Raw genomic sequence first — 20,082 nt, forward strand, 5'->3', positions numbered from 1 at the left:
CTGGGGGTCTGGTTAATCCTGGAGAGACTGCTCCTTCCAGCACTAGTGAATTCCTAGAGATGGTAAGTAACTTCCCTGCGAGCGCTAGCATGCCTTGGTATGCAAACCGACCCATCCAGAACCAAACTCAACCATCTTCTCCGTCTGGATTTTGCACTCTTGGAGACAATATTCCTCTGCCTCCAGCATCCCGGGGCCAGACATCAGACAGCTAGGAGTGGCCCTTATGCCCTGGAGGCTGCTTATCACTCTAATGAGCCAATCCCAAACCCAATCAACCTATCCCTCCGGCCTCACCCGTTCCTTCTTGCAAAAACCACAGTGAAGGCTCTCGCCCTGTTCCCGAGTTCCCACTCTGCCTGTGCCTCGTGACCCACCCCGGTGCTTCCCTGAATGGTCCCACAAGGCCTCCTGTTTCTAGGGATGTGTGAGTAAAATCTTTTTCCTTCAAAGAGTTTGTCTCCTGACCTGTTGGCTTCGCCATACCTGATTAAAACAAATCCCAGGTACTTTCTTGGAGGCAGAAGTTGGGGACAGAGTCCTGCTCTATTGCCCAGGCTGGAATGCAGTGGCACAATCATGGCTCACTGTAGCTTTGGACTTCTGGGTTCAAGCGATCCTCCCACCTCAGCCTCCTGAGTAGCTGGGACTACAGGCATGCACCAGCGTTCCTGGCTATTTTATACATATTTTTTTAGAGATGGGGAATTCACTATGTTGCCCAGACTGGTCTTGAACTGCTGGCCTCAAAACGAACCTCCTTCCTCGAGCTCCTAAGTGCTGGGATTACAGGCATGAGCCACAAGATACATTTTAATTTAATACACGCTCCAAACACCACAGAGAAAGTGCAAATCAGCCCCTTAGGCCAGACTTTAATAAGGTCAGGAGTTTGAGACCAGCCTGGCCAACAGAGTGAAACCCCATCACTACTAAAAATACAAAAAATTTGTCGGTCATAGTGGCGGACACCTGTAATCCCAGCTACTGGGGAGGCTGAGGCAGGAGAATCACTTGAGCCTGGGAGGTGGACGTTGCAGTGAAATGACACCACTGCACTCCAGCCCGGGCAACAGTGTGAAACTCTATCTTAAAGAAAAAACATTTTGGAGCTGGGTGCAATGGCTCATGCCTATCATCCTAGCACTCTAGGAGACTGAGGCGGGAGGATCACTTGAGCCCAGGAGTTCAAGACCAGCCTGGGTGGCAGAGTGTGACTCTGTCTCAAAAAAAAAAAAAAAAAAAGAATCTAAATGCCAAATAATTTCATCTGTGGATGATGGCAACTTATTTTTCCTTGCAATCTGTATATCATTTTCTTGCCTTATGGTGGGGGTTGGCAAACCTTGTCATAAAGGCCAGATAGCACATATTTTAGGCTTTGCAGGCCATATGGTTTCTGTCGCAACTACCCAACTTCTTAGTTGTGTGTGAAAGCCGCTACAGGCACTATGTAAATGGATGGGTAAGGCTGCATTCCAATAAAACTTTAGGCACAAGAACAGGTGGAGGAGCATGACCAAAATGAGAGAATAATTAGAAAAAGGACTTCTGAAATCTGTTCCTTCATAAAAGCAATGAGCATGCTGGCAAAAATGTCAAAATCAACTTTTTCATACCTCTGGAAATTAACCAAAGGCTTGCAGCTACCTGAGGAGTGTTTATTATTACAATTATTATTTTTTAATATGGCTGACTTTGGGAGGCTGAGGCAGGAGGATCACTAGAGGCCAGGCATTCGACACCAGCCTGCGCAACATAGTGACACCCCATCCCTACAAATATTATTTAAAAAAAAATTAGCAGGGTTCAGTGGTGCCTCCCTGAAGTCGTAGCTATTGGGGAGGATGAGGCAGGAGGATTGCTTGAGGCTGGGAGTTTGAGGTTGCAGTGAATTATGATCATGCTACTTTGATCCAGCCTGGGAGACGGAGTGAGACTCAGTGTTAAAAAGTAAAATAAAATCAGGCTGTATTGCAGTAAGAACAGTGAACTTTGTGAAGTTTTAACTGGTCCTATTCCCACAACCCTTTTTACAGTTCTGTTGCAGGCATGAAAACCAACAGCCTTACAACTATGGTATCTGTGAAACCAGTAGCCTAACAGCTACTAGAGGGGACTAACTGGTTTGGAGCATCCACGAAAAGCTCCATTCCCAGAGAATGGCCACTGTTTGACCTGTCTGGAAGCTCCCTGAAAAGCTCTGTTCCCAGGGATCGTCTTTATTTGACCTGACTCAGAGCTTATTTTGTGAGACCAGCCCTGGCCCCAGGGCACTTGTCAAAAACAATCAGCGGTAACTGTTCAACATTGTAGCTGCCTGTGTGGCAGTGCCATTTGGGGTCAGCAATAGGCTAAGTAAAGTCGTGAAAGGAAAAACTGGGAAATGTGACATCCTTTGGGAATTTAAAAAACTTTAATACGTTCCTGGGATGATCAAGGCTACATGCATGTGCAGAGCAGTGCATGTGCCCAGAAAGACCTGAAAACACCCTGATGTCTCACCTCTGGCTGATCTTGAGGCTCTCTGCTCAAGCAGGAAATGAAGGCTAGGGCAAAGCTGCAAACTGCTTGGTAAAGCATTGAAGTCAGGCTCCACACACACAGTGGTCCTTAGCAAAGGCTGAGAGACTTACAAGTTTAAGGGATTTAGAGAAATATCTGGGCTGGGCACAGTGGTTCACACCTGTCATCCCAGCCCTTCAGGAGGCGTAGGTGGGTGGATCACTTGAGGCCAGGAGTTGGAGACCAGACTGGCCAATGTGGCAAACCCCCGTCTCTACCAAAAATATAAAATTAGGCAGGTTTGGTGGTGTGTGCCTGTAGTCTCAGCCACTCGGGAGGCTGAGGCATGAGAATTGCTTAAACCCAGGAAGTGGAGGCTGCAGGGAGCCAAGATCGTACCACTGCACTTCAGCCTGGGTGACAGAGCACGACTCTATCTCAAATAAATAAATAAATAAATAAACAAAAATAAAAGCCTTTTCAATCATTAGTTGACTACTAAGCTAAAAGAAATTTTGGCTGCAAAACATGAAAAAGAACACAGACTTTATAGAATTAATCCAGAAAAATCAGTAAAGAAACAAATAGCAAAAACAACAACAAACTCTTTGCGGTGGGAGTGGGGCAGGGGTCAGCGAGATCTGATTTTCAAATTTGCTACATTATGTTATTTTAAATGTTCCATATTCAACCACAGAAAATTATGAGACATGTAAAGAAACAGAAGAGTATGGCCCATTCACAGAAAACTGTCTCTGAGGAATGAGAGACACTGGAATTACCAGGCAAAGTCTTCAAGTACACTGCTAACAATGTGTGCAAAAACTGAAGGAAACCGTGTCTTCAGAATTAAAGGAACACTATTATTCAATGGAACCTAACAGACATCTATAGAACACTCAACAACATCAGAATACATGTTCTTCTCAAGAGCACATGGAGTGTTCTGCACTATAAGCCATATGTTAGGCCATAAAACAGTTCTCAGTAAGTTTAAAAGGATTGAGATCACACAAAGTGTGTTTTCTGATCTCAGCAGAATGAATTTAGAAATCAATAACAGAAGGAAACGGGAAATTCAGGAACATGTGGAAATTAAACAGCACGTTCTTAAGTAACCAGTGGACCAAAGAAGAAATCACAAGGAAATCAGAACATGCTTTAAATAAAAATGAAACAACCCACCGAAACTTGCAGAACGCAGCCGTAAGGTAGTGCTTAGAGGGAAATTTATAGCTGTAATCACCTATATTAAAAAGAATAAGGATCTAAACCAGTCACCTAAGCTTCCACTTCCTGTAACTTGAAAAAGAAGTCTAAACCAAACCCAAAACAAGTGGAAGAAAGGAACTAGTAAAGATTGTGAAGAGGTGTCGTTTGTCTGGGGTAAATACCTGAGGTTCATTGCCTCACACCAAGGAAACTGACTACACAAACACACACAAGGTGTGAGTTTAAGAGCAGAGGTTTAAGAGGAGAAAGGAAGAGAAAAGAGAAAAGGTCTCTCTCCTGCAGAGAAAGAGGGGCTCCTGAATGGGTCTTCGGGTTTCATGGTGAAATGCATGGGGTTTTATAGAGGAGCTTGAAGAGGCAGTGCTTGATTTACATAGGACATGAGACACTGGTGGGACCAGGTGTGCGGTTTGCATAGCACAGGGTGCGAAGACGCTGGCCATCCCACCCTAATCTTTTATTAGGCAGATGGGGTCTCCACTTGGCCAGTGCCATTTTGCCTGCTTTTTTACTGCACACGTGTCGACAAAGGAAAGGGAAGAGGGAATCTCCGTGTCGAATATACCTGGCTTGCAGATACCCCTTTTCCATGGGCACAGCTGCTGGCATTTACCTATGCAAGCTTTTAGCTTGCTTATCTACGCTTGCAGCTTGATTTTTCAGTCTGATTTTTGTTAGAAAAGAAATTATTTGGGGGCTGCTTTTTATTCAAAGGAAACCTAACCTAGGATTCTCATATTCTCACTATCTGCCTAAATAATTTCTTTCTAGCTCCTGTATCAGTTGGAAGGAAACAGATGAAATAGAGAATAGAAACACAGGCTCCTGTGGCTTCCCTGGTGAATTCTACCGAAAATGTAAAGAATGATATGGTTTGGATTTGTGTCGCCACCCAAATGTCACGTTGAATTGGAGGAGGGGCCTGATAGGAGGTGATTGGTGTTAAAACGCGTGCTCTGAATGAAGAGACCCCCCAAATGGGCTTTGCGTGAGCAACATGGCTGTTTATACACCCAGGGGCAGGTGGGCTAAGTCCACAAAGAGAGTCAGCGACGGGCCGTGGGATAGGAGTTGGTTTTATAGTTTTGTGAGGAAGGCAGTGGAAAGTTACAAAAGTTACAGCTTAGGATGGTTTTTTGCAAGCTGGGAGGGGTTCGTAGGGTGTGAGGTCACAAGGTTAGCCAAGGTTGATTACAAAGTCCAATGCCCTTGTCAGCTGAGGCCGGAATAAGAAACAATAGAAGAATGTCTCAGGTTAGGTGCTGCAAGGGTTGATCGTCCTTCCGTTTTTCCTGATATTCCAGCTACTTCAGGTTCTCTAATTCCGGAAGGCCCTCCAGAGGTGTACGTGCGGGTCATGGGGGTGGCCATGCCGTCCACGGTGCAGTCAGACCTTACAATTGGATCATGGGAGTGGATTTCCCCCTTGCTGTTCTCGTGATAGTGATTGAGTTCTCAGGAGATCTGATGGTTTAAAGTGTGGCACTTCCCCTTTCCCTCACTCCCTCTCCTGCCACCGTGTGAAGAAGGTGCTTGCTTCGCTTTGCCCTCTGCCATGACTGTAAGTCTCCTGAGGCCTCCTCCTAGTCATGCTTCCTGTTACGCCTATGAAATTCAGAGTCTATTAAACCCAGTCTGGTAATTCCTTACAGCACTGTGAAAATGGACAAACACAAATAATAAACGCAAATTCTTGACAAAACCTCCAGAAAATATGGACGAATAGAAGATTTTCCAACTCATTCTACAATACCAGTATTACCCAGATAATAAAGACATCACCAGAAAAGAAATTTATGAACCAGTATCCATTATGAACATAGATGGAAATCGTCAATAAAATACTGGAGAACCAAATTCAGGAACGTATAAGAGGATTATATATCACTACCAGGTGGGATTCATCCCAAGAATGCAAGATTGTTTTAACATCTGAAATCAATCAAAGTAATACACCATATTAATAGAAGAAAGGAAAAAAAAACACACAGGACCATCTCAAAATGTGCAGAAAAAGCATTTGATAAAATCAAACACCCTGTCATCACACACACAAAAAAGAAAAAAACAATAAACTAAGAATATAAGTGAAGCTCTTTAACATGATAAAGGGCATCTACAAAGAAACCACAGTTCAGCCAGGCACGGTGGCTCATGCCTGCAATCCCAGCACTTTGGGAGGCCGAGGTGGGCAGATCATGAGGTTAGGAGTTCGAGACCAGCCTGGTCAACATGGTGAAACACCGTCTCTACTAAAAATACAAAACTTAGCCAGGCATGGTGGTCCACACCGGTAATCCCAGCTACTCAGAAGGCTGAGGCAGGAGAATCGCTTGAGCCCAGGAGGTGGAGGTTGCAGCCGAGATCATGCCATTGCACATCAGCCTGGGCAACAGAGGGAGACTCTGTATCAAAAAAAAAAAAAAACACAAAAAACAAAAAACCACAGCTAACATCATATTTAATGGAGAAAGTATGAATGTTTTTATCCTAAAATCAGGAACACAATTAGGATATCCTCTCTCACTACCTCTATTCAGCATTGTACTGGAGATTCTGGCCAGAGTAATTAGGCAAGAAAAATAAATAAAGGCCTCCCAGATTGGAAAAAGAGAAGTAAAACTATTTCTATTCTCAGTTGACAAGACCTTATATATACAAAATCCTAAAGAATATACACACACACACACTATTAGAACTAATAAACAAGTCCAGCAAAGTTTCAGGATATAAAGTCAGCATACCAAAAATCAACTTTATTCTATAGACTAGGAATAAATAATATGAAAATATTTTATTTTATTTATTTATGTTTTAGGAGACAGGGTCTCACTCTGCTGCCCAGGCTGGAGTGCAGTGGTGCAATCATAGCTCACTGCAGCCTCAAACTCCTGAGCTGAAGCAAACCTCGAACTAGCTGGGACTGCAGGCACTTGCCACCACACCTAGCTAATTTTTACTTTTTTATGGAGACAGGAATTTTACTATATTGCCCAGGCTGGTCTGAAACTCCTGGCCTCAAGTGATCCTCCCACCTTGGCCTCCCAAAGTGCTGGAATTACAGGTGTGAGCCACTGTGCCTGCCTAAAAAAATTTTAGCAAAGCCATCAAAAAGAAGAAAATACTTAGGATTAAGTTTAACAAAAGTAGTGCAAGACTTTTATGTGGCAACCTATAAATCATTGCTAAAAGTAATTAAGTGGGTTACATACATGGAAAGACATCTCATGTTCATGGATTGAAATAGTTAATATTGTTAAGATAGAAATACTCCCCAAATTGATCAATCCCTATCAAAATTCCAGCTGACTTTTTTGGTAGAAATTGAGAAGCTAATGCTAAGATTCTTATGGAAGTACAAAGAACTGAGACCAGCCACAACGATCCTGACAAAGAAGAACAAAATTTGGAGGACGTATACTTCCTAATTTCAAAACTGCTAAGGCACCGTACTCAACACAGTGTCATGCTGGTATAAGAACAGACACGTAGGTCAATAGAATCGAATTGGGAGTTCAGCTATAAACACTTACACTTACGGTCAGCTGCTATTCAACAAGGGTGTCAAGACTATTCAATGGGGAAAGAATAGTCTCTTCAACAAAAGACTGGGACAATTGGCTATCCTCTTGCAAAAGAATAAAGTTGGATCCCATATTAGTTTCCCAGCAGCCATAACAAATTACTCTAAACTGTGTGGCTTAAGAGCAAAGAAATGTATTCTCACACAGTTCTGAGTGCTGGAAGTCCAAAATCAAGGTGTTATGACAGGGCCATGCTCTCTCTGAAGGTTCTTGGGGAGGACGCTTCCTTGCCTCTTCCTACCTTCTGACTTGTAGATACTTTGCAATCCTTTGTTTGTAGACACTTCACCCTTATCTCTGCCTCCACTGTACATGGCATTCTTCCTGTGTACCTCTATGTCCCTGTTGTCTACGTGGTGTTCTTATAAGGATACCAGTCATTGGATGTAGGTCCAGTCCTAATCCTGTATGGCCTCCTCTAATCTTGTTTATATCTGCAAAGACCCTGTTTCCAAACAAGCTAGTATTTGCAGGTGCTGGGAGTGAGGGATTTTCTAATATATCTGTTGGTGGAGGCACAATTCCACCCACAGCAGGCTCCTACTTCCCACCACATAAAAAACTATCTCAAAATACACTATAGACCTAAATGTAAAAGCTTAAACTATAAAACCCTTAGAAGAAACCATAGGTGTATATTTTTGTGAGCTTAAATTAAGCAATGGTTTATTTGATGTGACACCCAAATGTAAGAAACAAAAGAAAAATTAGATAAATTAGAGTTTCTCAAAAGTAAAACCTTTGTGTTCTAAAGAGACTATCAAAGAGTAAAAAGACAACCTTCAGAATGGGAGAATAGGAGGAATAGTTGCAAATCATACGCCTGATAAAGGACTTTTTATCTAGAATATACAAGGAACTCTTACAAATAGTTCCTCAGCTGGGCGTGGTGGCTCACGCCTGCAATCCAAGCACTTTGGAGGCCAAGGCGGGCGGATCACCTAAGGTAAGGAGTTCAAGACCAGCCTGACCAACATGGTGAAACCCCGTCTTTAAAAACAAACAAACAAACAAAAAAAACCAAATAGTTCCTCAATATTTACAACTCAACAGTAAAAATGCAAAGATACCAATTAAAACTTCAACTGACAAGTTGCCTAGTCCAGGGTCACCAAGATTGATACCAATGTTTTCTTCCAAGGGTTTATAGTTTTAGCTCCTACACTTAGGTCTATAATCTATTTTGAGTTTATTTTTTTTATATGGTGGGAAGTAGGGGTGTGTTGTGTAGGAAAGGATTTTAAGAGACATTTCTTCAAAGACACACAATGACCAATAAGCCATGGAAAGATGCTCAGTATCCTTAGTCGTTAGGAAAATGCAAACCAAAACAGTGACCTACCACTTCACGGTTACCAGTTTGCCTAAAATTTAAAAAGACAATAACAAGTGTTGATGAGAACATAGAGAAGTTGAGGTCCTCATACATTGATAGTGGAATTGCAAAATGGTGCGGCCACTTTGGGAAAACAGTTTGACAGTGTTTTAAAAAGCTAAACAGAGAGCTACCAAATAACCCTGCCATTCCACTCTAAGATGTGTATCCATGAGAAGCAAAAACATGTGTCAACACAAAAACTTGTACAAAAATGTACGTAGTAGCATTATTCACAATAGTCAAAAAGTAGAAAGAACCCAAATGTCAATCAACTGAGGCATGGAAAAACACAATCTGGTTATCTATATGGTGGAATATTATGCAGCCACAAAATGAATAAAGTTTTATTTATTAACTTTTTAACGTGGGTGAATCTTTAAAATATGCTAAATGAAAGAATCCAGACACAAAAAGCTACATATTGTATGATTCCATTTATATGACGTGTCTAGAATAGGCAAATACCCCCCAGCCCTTGGCAACAACTAATCTACTGTCTGTCTCTATGAGTTCGTCTATTTCCTCCTTGAATGTTTAGTAGAATTCATCTGTTAAGTAATCTGAGGCTGGAAATTTTTTATTTGTGGGAATGTTTCTAATTATGAATTCAATTTCTATAGCAGTTATAAAAGTATATAGATTTTTTATGACAATTTTAATAAATTGTGTTTTTCAATGAATTTATCCATTTTATCTAAATTTTTAAATTATTGGCATAAAGCTGTTGACAATACCTCTTACTATATTGTTAAAGTCTTTGGGATCTGTAGTGATGTCTCCTGCCATGGCTAATTTGTGTTTTCTCCTTTCTTTTTCTTGATCCAGCCTGCTAAGTATTTATCAGTTTGGTTAATCTTAATCTCATGTGTCAACGTGTGGCTTTTCAATTTTCTCTGTACATTTGCTTTTGATTGTATTTATTTCTACCATTATTTTTATTATTTCCTTTATTTTTTCTTCTCCATTCTCTGAATATGCTGTTTTTTCTCTAGCTTTTTGAGTTGGAAGCACAGATCATTCATTTTCTACGTTTTTGCTTTTCTAACATAGTCACTTAGAGTTGTAAATTTCCTTCTAAGAGCTGCACTAACCACATCCAGCAAATTTTGTATGTCATGTTTTTATTTCCATTAATTTACAATTTCTCTTGTGATTTCTTCTTTGACGTATTGAATTATCTAAAAGAGTATGGATTATTTCTAAGGGTTTGAGGTATTTTCTAATATTTTTGTTATTAATTTCTAGTTTAATTGCAATACAGTCAGAAAACATATTTTATTATTTTAATCATTTGAAAGTTGTTGAGACTTATTTGTGGCTAGGCATATGGTCTATTTCGGAAAATCTTCTGTGTGTACTTTTAAAAAGCACATATGAAGCAATTGGTAGGAGTGTGTTCTATATATTGTCCATTGGGTGAAGCTGGATAACTGTATGCTTCAGATCTTTTATACTGTTCTTTTATTCAAAGTGTGCTTCTTATAAACAGTGTATAGTTGAGATTTTGAAAATCCAATCTGACCCCCATCCCTTTGGGCTGTTAATAGCCCTAGCTCATCACAGTCTCTCTTCTGGATCTTCTGCAGCCCACCCACATCTTTAAAAATAGTCTCCTTGAAATTAAATCTTCCTCAAATTATCCTAAATTAAGTATACCATGTGTTTCAGATGGGAGCCTCAACCGACTCACTGCCTTCTTTATCCCAGCCCCCAGTGCAGTGAGGTTGGGGGTCATATGACTAGCGCTGACCAATGGACTGTGAACAGAAATGACAGCATCACTCCCACGGAGCCGCCTCCATCCCAGTCGTCCCCATTGTGACAATCTCAGAGGCTACGTTCTCCAATGGCTGAGCTACAAGATGGGGAAAAGCTGCCCAACCTAGTAAGTACTTACTTTGTGTGAGTAAGAAGAAAACATTGTATGGTATAAGGGTTCCAGGGTGAATTTGGTATTTCTGAATAGCCAATTCTTCCTTGACTTGGGATCATACCGTGTATCTACTTTGGTACCGTAAGTATAGCTGTTGATAGATGTTTGCCTTGTTTTGTCTTTTCACTCCTTTCCTTCCTTCCTTTGTTCTTTCCTTCATCTGTTCCTTCATTCTTCTTTCTCTCTTTTTTCTCTATATTTCTTCTCTTTCTCACTCTTCCTCTGATTCTTTTTCTATTTTTCTTTCTTTCTCAATTTAGTTCTTCTATGTTCCTGTTGATTCCAAGCCCTGTAATTTTCCTCTAATGAATTCTGCTTTATCCAGACAGCCAAAGTGGGTTTCTATTGCTGGCATCTAAGAACCCCATTGGCACACTATTTCCCACTTACCATTATGTCATAGACGTATTTCCATCCATTAAGTAGTATTCAAAAGATTATTTTAATGGCTGCACAATCTTTCATCACATTTATGTAGCATAATTTATTTGACCATGCCCAAGTGTTCTAGTAAGTTATAAACTTCTATTAAATACTTACAATGAATATTATCATATTTAGATTTTTAGCTTCAATCCTGGACATCGTGTTAGGATATCTTTGGAGTGAAATTATCAGCTTAATTTTGTGAACATTTTAAAACCTCTTATGGCATAAAGTTAATTTTTTTCCTAGAAATTTTATACCAATTTGTACTTTTATTTGTGAGATGCTCTATTTTCCTACTTTACTCAACAAGATCGAGTGCCATAATTATATTTAAACATTCTTTGATAATCTATAGGAGAAAAATCTCATTGATGTTTTAATGGACATTTCTTTGATCAATGAAGCTGAATATTTTGAAATATTTTATTATATATTTTTATCTTTTGAGCATTTTGCATTCACTATTTTTCTATTGGAATGTTTATTTTTATTGATTTGTGATTACTTTTTACATATGAGAAGTATTAATCTTTTGTCATGTTTCTTGCAACCATTTTATTCTTGTTTGTAGTTTCCCAATAAATTAAACTAAATGCTTTTTAAAACAAAGAGATTTAGATTTTATGTATTAAATTCTACCTTAATCTTTGCTATTTTTTTCTGCTACTTTTAGGTTTAAAGTGTCTTGATGTACCCTCAAGATTGAACATTTGTTTGCTTTTTAATGATTTCCCTTTCTTACATTTACTTCTTTAAATCCTCTGGAATTTATATTAATGTATGATGTGAAGAAAAGAGCTAATTTTATTTCCCTGCAAATTGCTAACCAAATGTCCCAGCATCATTTATTGAATAATCTGTTTCTTCCCCACAGGTTTGCAATGCCACCTCAGTAAGCTGAGACGTGGTAATCGCCATGGCAACAGGGCTGCATTAAAAGCACCGTGCACACAAAGTGGAGGGCTGGTGCCTGGCAGAGTTCAGTCTGATCTCACTGCACATATTTCCTAATTAAGATGCACCTTTTGGTTTTGTCTTGAAAAAAAAAAAAGAAAAAGAAAAAGAAAAGAAAGGAAAGGAAAGTGCTCCCTTTATAGCTACAAGGCAGAAGAAAAATTAAGGCAAAGATCCTTTCATGCCGAATACAGGCCTTCCAGGTAGTTGCGGCATGGGGAATCACGGGCAGCAAGTGAGAAAGTGCACAGTGATTTGCTGCTGTTACAGCCTGAGAAACTGGGGGAATGTCATCAAAGTCCTTGAATAGGTGGAGAGTGGGTGTGGGATGGTTATGTTTGAAAATGCAGCTCTGATATAAACGAAGCAGAGACTGCAGTGTTTACTCAGCAAGAGCCTAGCTGGAGACCCTAAGCCTGCCTTCTCCCACTTGGATCGAAGCTTCCGCCATCAACAGGCCACAAAACCCATGCTTCCTGCTTTCTGAGGCTTCTGACTTTAGTTCCCCGGAATCCTCCTTCCTTGTCAGGTGTCTGTGTCCAGGGCTGGGGGAGACCAGACTGAGGTCTGTCCTTGCCTGCCTACGAGGACAAGGCATACTATTGCTGTAGACCACTTGTTTACATGCCCCTAAAATTCATATGTTGAAGCCTGAATCCCCAGTGTAATGATATTTGGAGGTGGGGCCTTTGAAAGGTGATTAGGTTTATATGAGGTCATGAGGGTGGGACCCTCAAAATTGGATTAATGTTCTTTAAGAAGAGACACAACAGAGCTTGCTTCCTCTCTCTCTCTCTATCATGTGAAGACGCAGCAAGGAGGTGGCCGTCTACAAACCAGAAAGAGAGCCCTCACCAGGAACCAGATCTGCTGGCAGCTTGATCTTGGACTTCCCAGCCCTTAGAGCTGTGAGAAATGTTACCTCCAGGTCAATGAGGTATTTGTTACAGCACCAGGTGCTGCCTGAGAATGCTACCTTTAGAGAGGCCCCAGGAAGCCTGTGTGCTGGGTCCCTGGGGAGACAATGAAGGTGCTTGACACCCAGTTTGAATATTGGGTCACTGCAAAGCTGTCTGCTGCTGGAGGACAGCCAGTGAGAGGTCATAGCAAGACATCGGAAGAAGCAGAAGTCATGAGCAGGCTGATGCTATGAGACTGAGACAAAATGACACATTGCCCCAGGAAGAGGGACAAAGAGGCAGCAGGCAGAAACCGTGGGGATCAGTAATCTCCCGCTGCCACTGAGGCCCCGGGACTAACTCAGATCCAGTACTGCTCTCCTGGGGCCTGTTCTGACTCCAGCCCCTGTCCTTGGGGTCCTCTGAGATACCTGTAGCCTTGCAATAAGCCCACATTATCATATTTCCCCTGCTGACCACACCCTAGAGCATTTCTAACAATTTCCAGTGCTTTTCCCCTTCGCACACCACTGGGCCTTTGCAGGCGCTAGTGCCTCCTCGATTTGCCCTGACTTCTCCTTCATCCTCAGACTCCTCAGCTTTGTCCCTTCCTAGGGGAGGACTCTCTTCCCCCCAGTGGGCCCCGTGGTCTTCCCCGACGTCCTCACTGCCGTCCTTGTTCTCTGCTCAGAAGGAGGCAGATGCTGGCCTGTCCCCACTCACCTGTAGACTGACCAGATGAATTGGCCTGGGCTGGGCAGGGCAGGTGTGTTTGACCAAATATCTGGGCACCCCATGGCCCAGTCATAACATAAAGTTAACTGCCATAGGGCCCCTTCATTGTTTTTGCCTATGAACAAAAAACAGCATCAACTCCAGGTATCTGAGGGTTCTGAAGACAGGTTCTGTGATCCCTTTTTACAGATGAGGATGCAGAGGTTCAGTTGTCACTCACCCAGATCACACCCTCATCTGCTGATGGCAAGAGTATTTGATGGGATGTGTGAGCCCGGCCATCTCCTTCAGGACATACCGGCTCATTAAATTTGCCAGCCCCTGCCTGGAAAAGTATTTAATTTGCCTTTTACAATGCACTGATTTCAAGTTAATTAACTGGCAATTGAAAGTTATAGGTGGCATTCGAATTTATTAATAACATTGGAAATAAATCTCCCTGGAATTCAATTAATTGAAAACCTCATGAAATTCTTTTTTTATAATCCATAAAGCTGGTCTGGGAGAGAGGTGTTCCAGAAACCTTGGGGGTGGGGGAACTGCAGGTGTGGAGGGGTGGAGTGGAGAGGGGGCTTCTGTTCTGATGTAGGCCAGTCTTGGCTCCCACCTGCCCCTGCCCATAACCTCCAATGTGGCCTCTTAGGGTCAGGGAAGAAGCCACGCCCCCATCACAAATGTCCCGCCGTGTGCTAGTGATTCATTTGCAGTGATTCATCTGCTCTGCACCTGGCCTGAGCTGGGGACCCAGACGTGACCTGGCACATAGGACACTCACAGCCGACCGGAAGAGACAGAGCTGGAGGGTGGGCCTTGGATTTAGGGAGGTGAGGGCTGAAGCTGGGGTACCCCAATGGCACCTTGACCACCCTCGGCTAGGACCAAAGCCAGAATTGGGTTGTTTCTGCCACTCCAATAGGAAAGTTGCCCCTTGTGGGTCTTCAGGACATGCCAGGAACAGGCTAAGAAGAGCGTGCCTCCCCGGGAACCTCTGAGGTTCAGCCCAGCCCCAGCCACCGCCACACTGTGGCCATCATGTCAGGCTCTTGCCAGAAGTTACCATCCGATTCAGTGGGTCCTGACTTTCTTCTCTGGCTGGTGGCAACTGTGGTAGGGAAGGCAGGGGTCCCTGGCTGGGGACTGAGAAGTTGCTTTCAGGCCCAGACTCTGGGTCCCAAAGCAAGCCTGCCTGCCGGGGAGACCCTTGAGCCCCTACCCAAGTAAGAGGGGAGGCTGCGAGGCAGGGTCCTGCCTGAGCGTGCAGCCTTGCTCCATCCCGGGGCTCCGCGGGGCTGAAGGGGTGAGGACAAGAGGGTCCCAGCAGCCAGAGAACTCAGTCACAGGCCAGGCCCTGGGTGCACCAAGGACTATGGGTGAAATGAGTTCCAGTCCCCAGAGGAGAGGCCTTGGAAGAAAAGGTGTTACGGGCCGGGTGTGGTGGCTCAAGCCTGTGATCCCAGCTCTTTGGGAAGCCAAGGTGGGAGGATCACCTGAGGTCGGGAGTTCAAGACCAGCCTGGCCAACATGGTGAAACCCCCTTTCTACTAAAAAATGTAAAAATTAGCTGGGCGTGGTGGCGCACGCCTGTAATCCCAGCTACTCGAGAGACTGAGGCAGGAGAATCATTTGAACCTGGGAGGCGAAGGTTGCAGTGAGCTGAGATCACGTCACCGCACTCCAGCCTGGGGGACAGCGTAAGACTCCATCTCAGAAAACAAAAGAAGGAAAATAAGAAGAAAAAGGAAAAGTGTGACCGAGGTGGTGTCAGCCCCTTCCCCACCACACACCCTGTAGGCACACGTGCCCATGTGGGCACACACCGTAGCAGATGTGCACACCCACACACACCCTCAGGCAAGCACAGGTGCACATATGTGTAATGCACTGGATATACACACATTCTCATGCATGTACAATCTTGCACATACACACACGTGTACACAGAACATGCACACACATGAACATACGCATTCTTATGCATGCACACACTTGCATATGCACATGTACACGCATAGCAGGGGCTGCAGCCAGCTGGCATTTGAGAATAAATATTGGGTTAGATCTGGATGCTGGGCCACAGAAGGGGGTGTGGGCAGGAAGCAGCGCCGAAGGGAGGGGCGGGAAGTGCACTGTGGATGGCGGGAGCCTTAGAGCCAAGGAGACTCAGGGAGGACATTCGAGGCAGCCATGTCTGGGCCAGGCAAATGGGGACAGGGTGGAGCAAGGTGGGGTGTGGTGAGCAGGGGCCTGTGCTAATTCTCCCTCCTTAGTGCCCAGGTAGGTGGCTTCAGAGTGGGAGGCAGTGAGGGCTCTAGCCAGCCCTGCCCTAGCTCTGGCTCTCAAAGCTCAGCACTGAGCCAGGAGGGGACCTGGGGACTCCTGCCAGGACCAGTCTGACCCTGGTGAGTCCCATTTCTCCAGGGGCTGTGGGGAGGGGGGGCAATTTTGGGCAGGGGAGGATGACTGGGGCCAGCCCTGCAGGGTCCTAGCTGGGAGCCCGGGGTGCTTTGCTTCCTACTCCGCGTCTTGAGCCCCGTGGACAGCTGGGACATTCAAGTGGCGGTGTCCACACATGCACGCAAGGACCTTCCTGGTGCCAGGCAGGGGATCAGGTGGGCCCACCCCGTCTCCTTGGCTGCAGATTGAGAGGAGGTGAAGACTTGAGGGGGTCACACAAGGCCAAGAGCTGGTGTCCCCGTGGGGCTCTGGGGAGCCAGACTCCACAGGCGGGACAGAGACAGGCCGGGCAATAGGCAGATGTGGCTGACTCCTGGGGCTGCAGCAGCTGTGTGTGCAGAAGCAGCCAGGACAGGGATCCAGGTGACAGCACCAGGGGGCAGAGCTCAGGCTCGAGGCTAGGAACAGGGGAGCCGCTGCAGATTCATGAGTGAGGGAGGAGAGACACCAGGCTTGCACCGGCCAGACGGCGGGGAGAGGCCAGACTGAGACGCTACCTCCTCTGCTGACCCTCAGGGGTCAGTTTCCTCTCGCTCCAGCATCACTGTCCTCCAAGTTCCCCACCTGGGAGCTGCTTCAGTGTCTTGGGGGATTCATTCCACCCCCACCCAAATCTGCTCTGCCCTTCATCCGCCTGCAGCCTTTGCTCACACTTGGCCCCTTCCACAGTGCCACCCCTGGGTTTATGTGAACTCTGCTTTTCCTTCTAGAACATCTTTCTGGGGAACAGAGCAGAGCATGCCTTCCCAAGTCCCACACCTGAAACTCAGCTTCACCACCAACCACCTGTGTGACCTTGAGGAAGCTACGTAACTTCTCTGGAGCTCAGCTGACTCACCCCAAATGAGAGAGGTGGCTGTGATGTTCAAGGAGGTGACACATGTCACTGTTTAGCACTAGACCTGTCTGCACCATATTAAGGGCCAATTCACACCCAGTCCCTTGGGGAGAACTTCTCCCTCAGCCCTGTCTCAGACCTCCTCCGGGACCCACAGTATCCACCACCCTGGCTCCATCCGACACACTTCTGGCTGGCCCGACCATCCTGCTGGCAGGGGCTTAGAAGTGGTTTTTCTGCAGACATTTCTCATACAATCCTCTCCCCACCCCCTAGACTCTGCTGGTCCCATCCTGGCCCTCCCATGGCAGGATCCAGAGGACAAATGAAGGCATCCCACGAGTCTGAATATCTAAAAGTTACACATTGAGGCCAGGCGCGGTGACTCACACCTGTAATCCCAGCACTTTGGGAGGCCGAGGCAGGTGGATTACCCAAGGTCAGGAGTTTGAGACCACCCTGGACAACATCATCTCTACTAAAACTACAAAAAAGGAAGGAAGGAAAGAGGGAAGGAGGGAAGGGGGAAGGAAGGAAGGAAGGAAGGAGGGAGGGAGGGAAGGAAGGAAGGGAGGGAGGGAGGGAGGGAGGGAGGAAGGAAGGAAGGGAGGGAGGGAGGGAGGGAGGGAGGGAAAGGAAAGGAAGAAGAAAACAGCTGGGCATTGTAGCATGTGCCTGTAATCTCAGCTACTTCTTGGGAGGCTGAGGCAGGACAATTGCTTGAACCTGGGAGGCGGAGGTTGCAGTGAGTCAAGATTGCGCCACTGCACTCCAGCCTGGGCAACAGAGTGAGATTCCAACTCAAAGAAAAAAAAAGAGAGAGAGAGAGAAAGCAAAAACGTTATACATTGAGCTAACCAGCTGTTAAGTAAAACAGACTCTTCCTACCTTGACAGATACCCCTTTCCCAGGACCTGGAAGCCAGGTTCGACACTGGAATTGTGAGTGGCAGCGTCTTGTGCGGGAAGGTGACAGCTGGGGAGAGCCAGCCCCTGTGGTCCTCCAGCCTTCCTGCTCCCCACACGAGCTTCCACCTTGCACCACGGGGAAGCTTCATGAGCACACCTGTGGATGCTCCCTGATGCATCTAAGCTCAGTTCACGCCCTGCAAACACAGCAGCCCCCTGGTTGAAAGATAAAGGTGGCCGAGCGCAATGTCTCTCACCTGTAATCCCAGCACTTTGGGAGGCCAAAGCAAGCGGATCACGAGATTAGGAGTTCGAGACCATCCTGGCCAACATAGTAACACCCTGTCTCTACTAAATATACAAAAATTAGCTGTGCGTGGTGGTGGGCACCTGTAATCCCAGCTACTTGGGAGGCTGAGGCAGGGGAATCACTTGAACTCAGGAGGTGGAGGTTGCAGTGAGCGGACATCACACCACTGCACTCCAGCCTGGGCACCAGAGCGGGACTCCATCTGAAAGAAAGAGAGAAAGAGAGAGAGAGAAAGAAAATAAAAGAAAAGAAAGAGAGAGAGAGAAAGGAAAGAAAGAAAGAAAGAAAGAAAGAAAAGAAAGGAAGGAAGGAAAAGGCATCAGCGGTCATGGGGTATGTCCTTTGGGGTCTGCCCTTAAGACAGAAGACCTGGATGTGGGGGGGGGGGTCCCTGGGGCAGGACATTTTGGTGTCCTGGGTAATACAGGCAAGACTCTCTCTTACCTCTGGCACTGGGTCTAGGGGAATGAAGGGCTGCTGGTCTGCTTCCCTGAGGAGGAGAGGACATATTTTTTCACAAACAAAAAAAATAAAAATAACTTTAAAAAATTAAAAAATAAGACTAATCGTCAGCTCCCGGGTCTTAGCACCCCCATACTGCTGATCATCTGGATACAGCTCACGTTCTAGCCTATCATCTTATTGGCTTTAAAAATATAGACACTTATTGGCCGGATGCAGTGGCTCACGCCTGTAATCCCAGCACTTTGGTAGGCTGAGGTGGGCAGATCACGAGGTCAGGAGATCGAGACCATCCTGGCTAACATGGTGAAACCCCATCTCTACTAAAAATATAAGAAATTAGCCGGGTGTGGTGGCAGGCACCTGTAATCCCAGCTACTTGGGAGGCTGAGGCAGGAGAATCAATTGAACCCAAGATGTGGAGGTTGCAGTGAGCCGAGATTGCACCGCCACATTCCAGCCTGGTGACAAAGTGAGACCCCCGTCTCAAAAACAAGCAAACAAAACAAAACAAAATGCTTGTCATCTATTTTTGTTCTGTTTTTGAGACAGGGTCTTGCTTGTTGTCCAGGCTGGAGTGCGGTGGTGCCATCTCGGTTCACTGCAGCCTTGACCCTCTGAGCTCAAGTGATCCTCCTGCCTCAGCCCCCTGAGTTGCTGGGACAACAGGTGCGTGCCACCGCATCTGGCTAATTTTTGTTTTTTGGGTTTTATTTTAGAGATGAGGTCTCGCTATGTTGCCCATGCTGTTTATTGCCTATTTTGACTTGGAAGTGTTGGTTCCTTGAGGGCAGAGACTCCTGTCTTTTGCTCATGGAGACTTCTCAGGGCCTGGCTCAATTAAGGTAATCAATAAAAGATTCATTACATGAAGGAAGGGAAGAAGGAAGGGAGGAAGGATCCATGGTTTTGCAATTCCTGCCCTGGGAAAAGGAATAAAGGGGGCGGCGACATTTCTCCAGCCTAAACATACACACACTCCCTGCCTGGGACGGTTGCCCAGTGATTCCTGCCAGGGTTTGACTTCACGCACCGGCCCCACCCCGGGTCTCCCTGGTTGCTGAATGAGCTGGCCTGCTGGGCCCTGGACCAGGTGGCTGGAGGACGTGTCCCAGAGTCTGGAAGAAGAGACTCCAGCTTAAGGAACGTGTTGCAGGCCAGGCGCGGTGGCTCACGCCTGTAATCCCAGCACTTTGGGAGGCCGAGGCGGGTGGATCACAAGGTCAAGAGATCGAGACCATCCTGGTCAACACGGTGAAACCCCGTCTCTACTAAAACTACAAAAAATTAGCTGGGCATGGTGGCGCGTGCCTGTAATCCCAGCTACTCAGGAGGCTGAGGCAGGAGAATTGCCTGAACCCAGGAGGCGGAGGTTGCGGTGAGCCGAGATCGCGCCATTGCACTCCAGCCTGGGTAATAAGAGCGAAACTCCGTCTCAAAAAAAAAAAAAAAAAAAAAAA

At 45.4% G+C, this 20,082-nt stretch overlaps 1 long non-coding RNA gene across 1 annotated transcript; it reads left to right on the forward strand.

The window, feature by feature from the left end:
- Positions 1-10,465: 10,465 nt before the first annotated feature.
- LOC116534591 lies at positions 10,466-14,104 on the forward strand. Its single transcript, XR_004261785.1, has 2 exons — positions 10,466-10,585; positions 11,937-14,104. It is a non-coding gene; the product is annotated as an uncharacterized LOC116534591 (long non-coding RNA).
- The last annotated feature ends 5,978 nt before the right edge of the window (positions 14,105-20,082 follow it).

The sequence above is a fragment of the Sapajus apella genome, unplaced genomic scaffold (genome assembly GCF_009761245.1).
Source record: "Sapajus apella isolate SASKATOON/1434 unplaced genomic scaffold, GSC_monkey_1.0 scaffold88, whole genome shotgun sequence".
Classification (NCBI taxonomy): domain Eukaryota; kingdom Metazoa; phylum Chordata; class Mammalia; order Primates; family Cebidae; genus Sapajus; species Sapajus apella.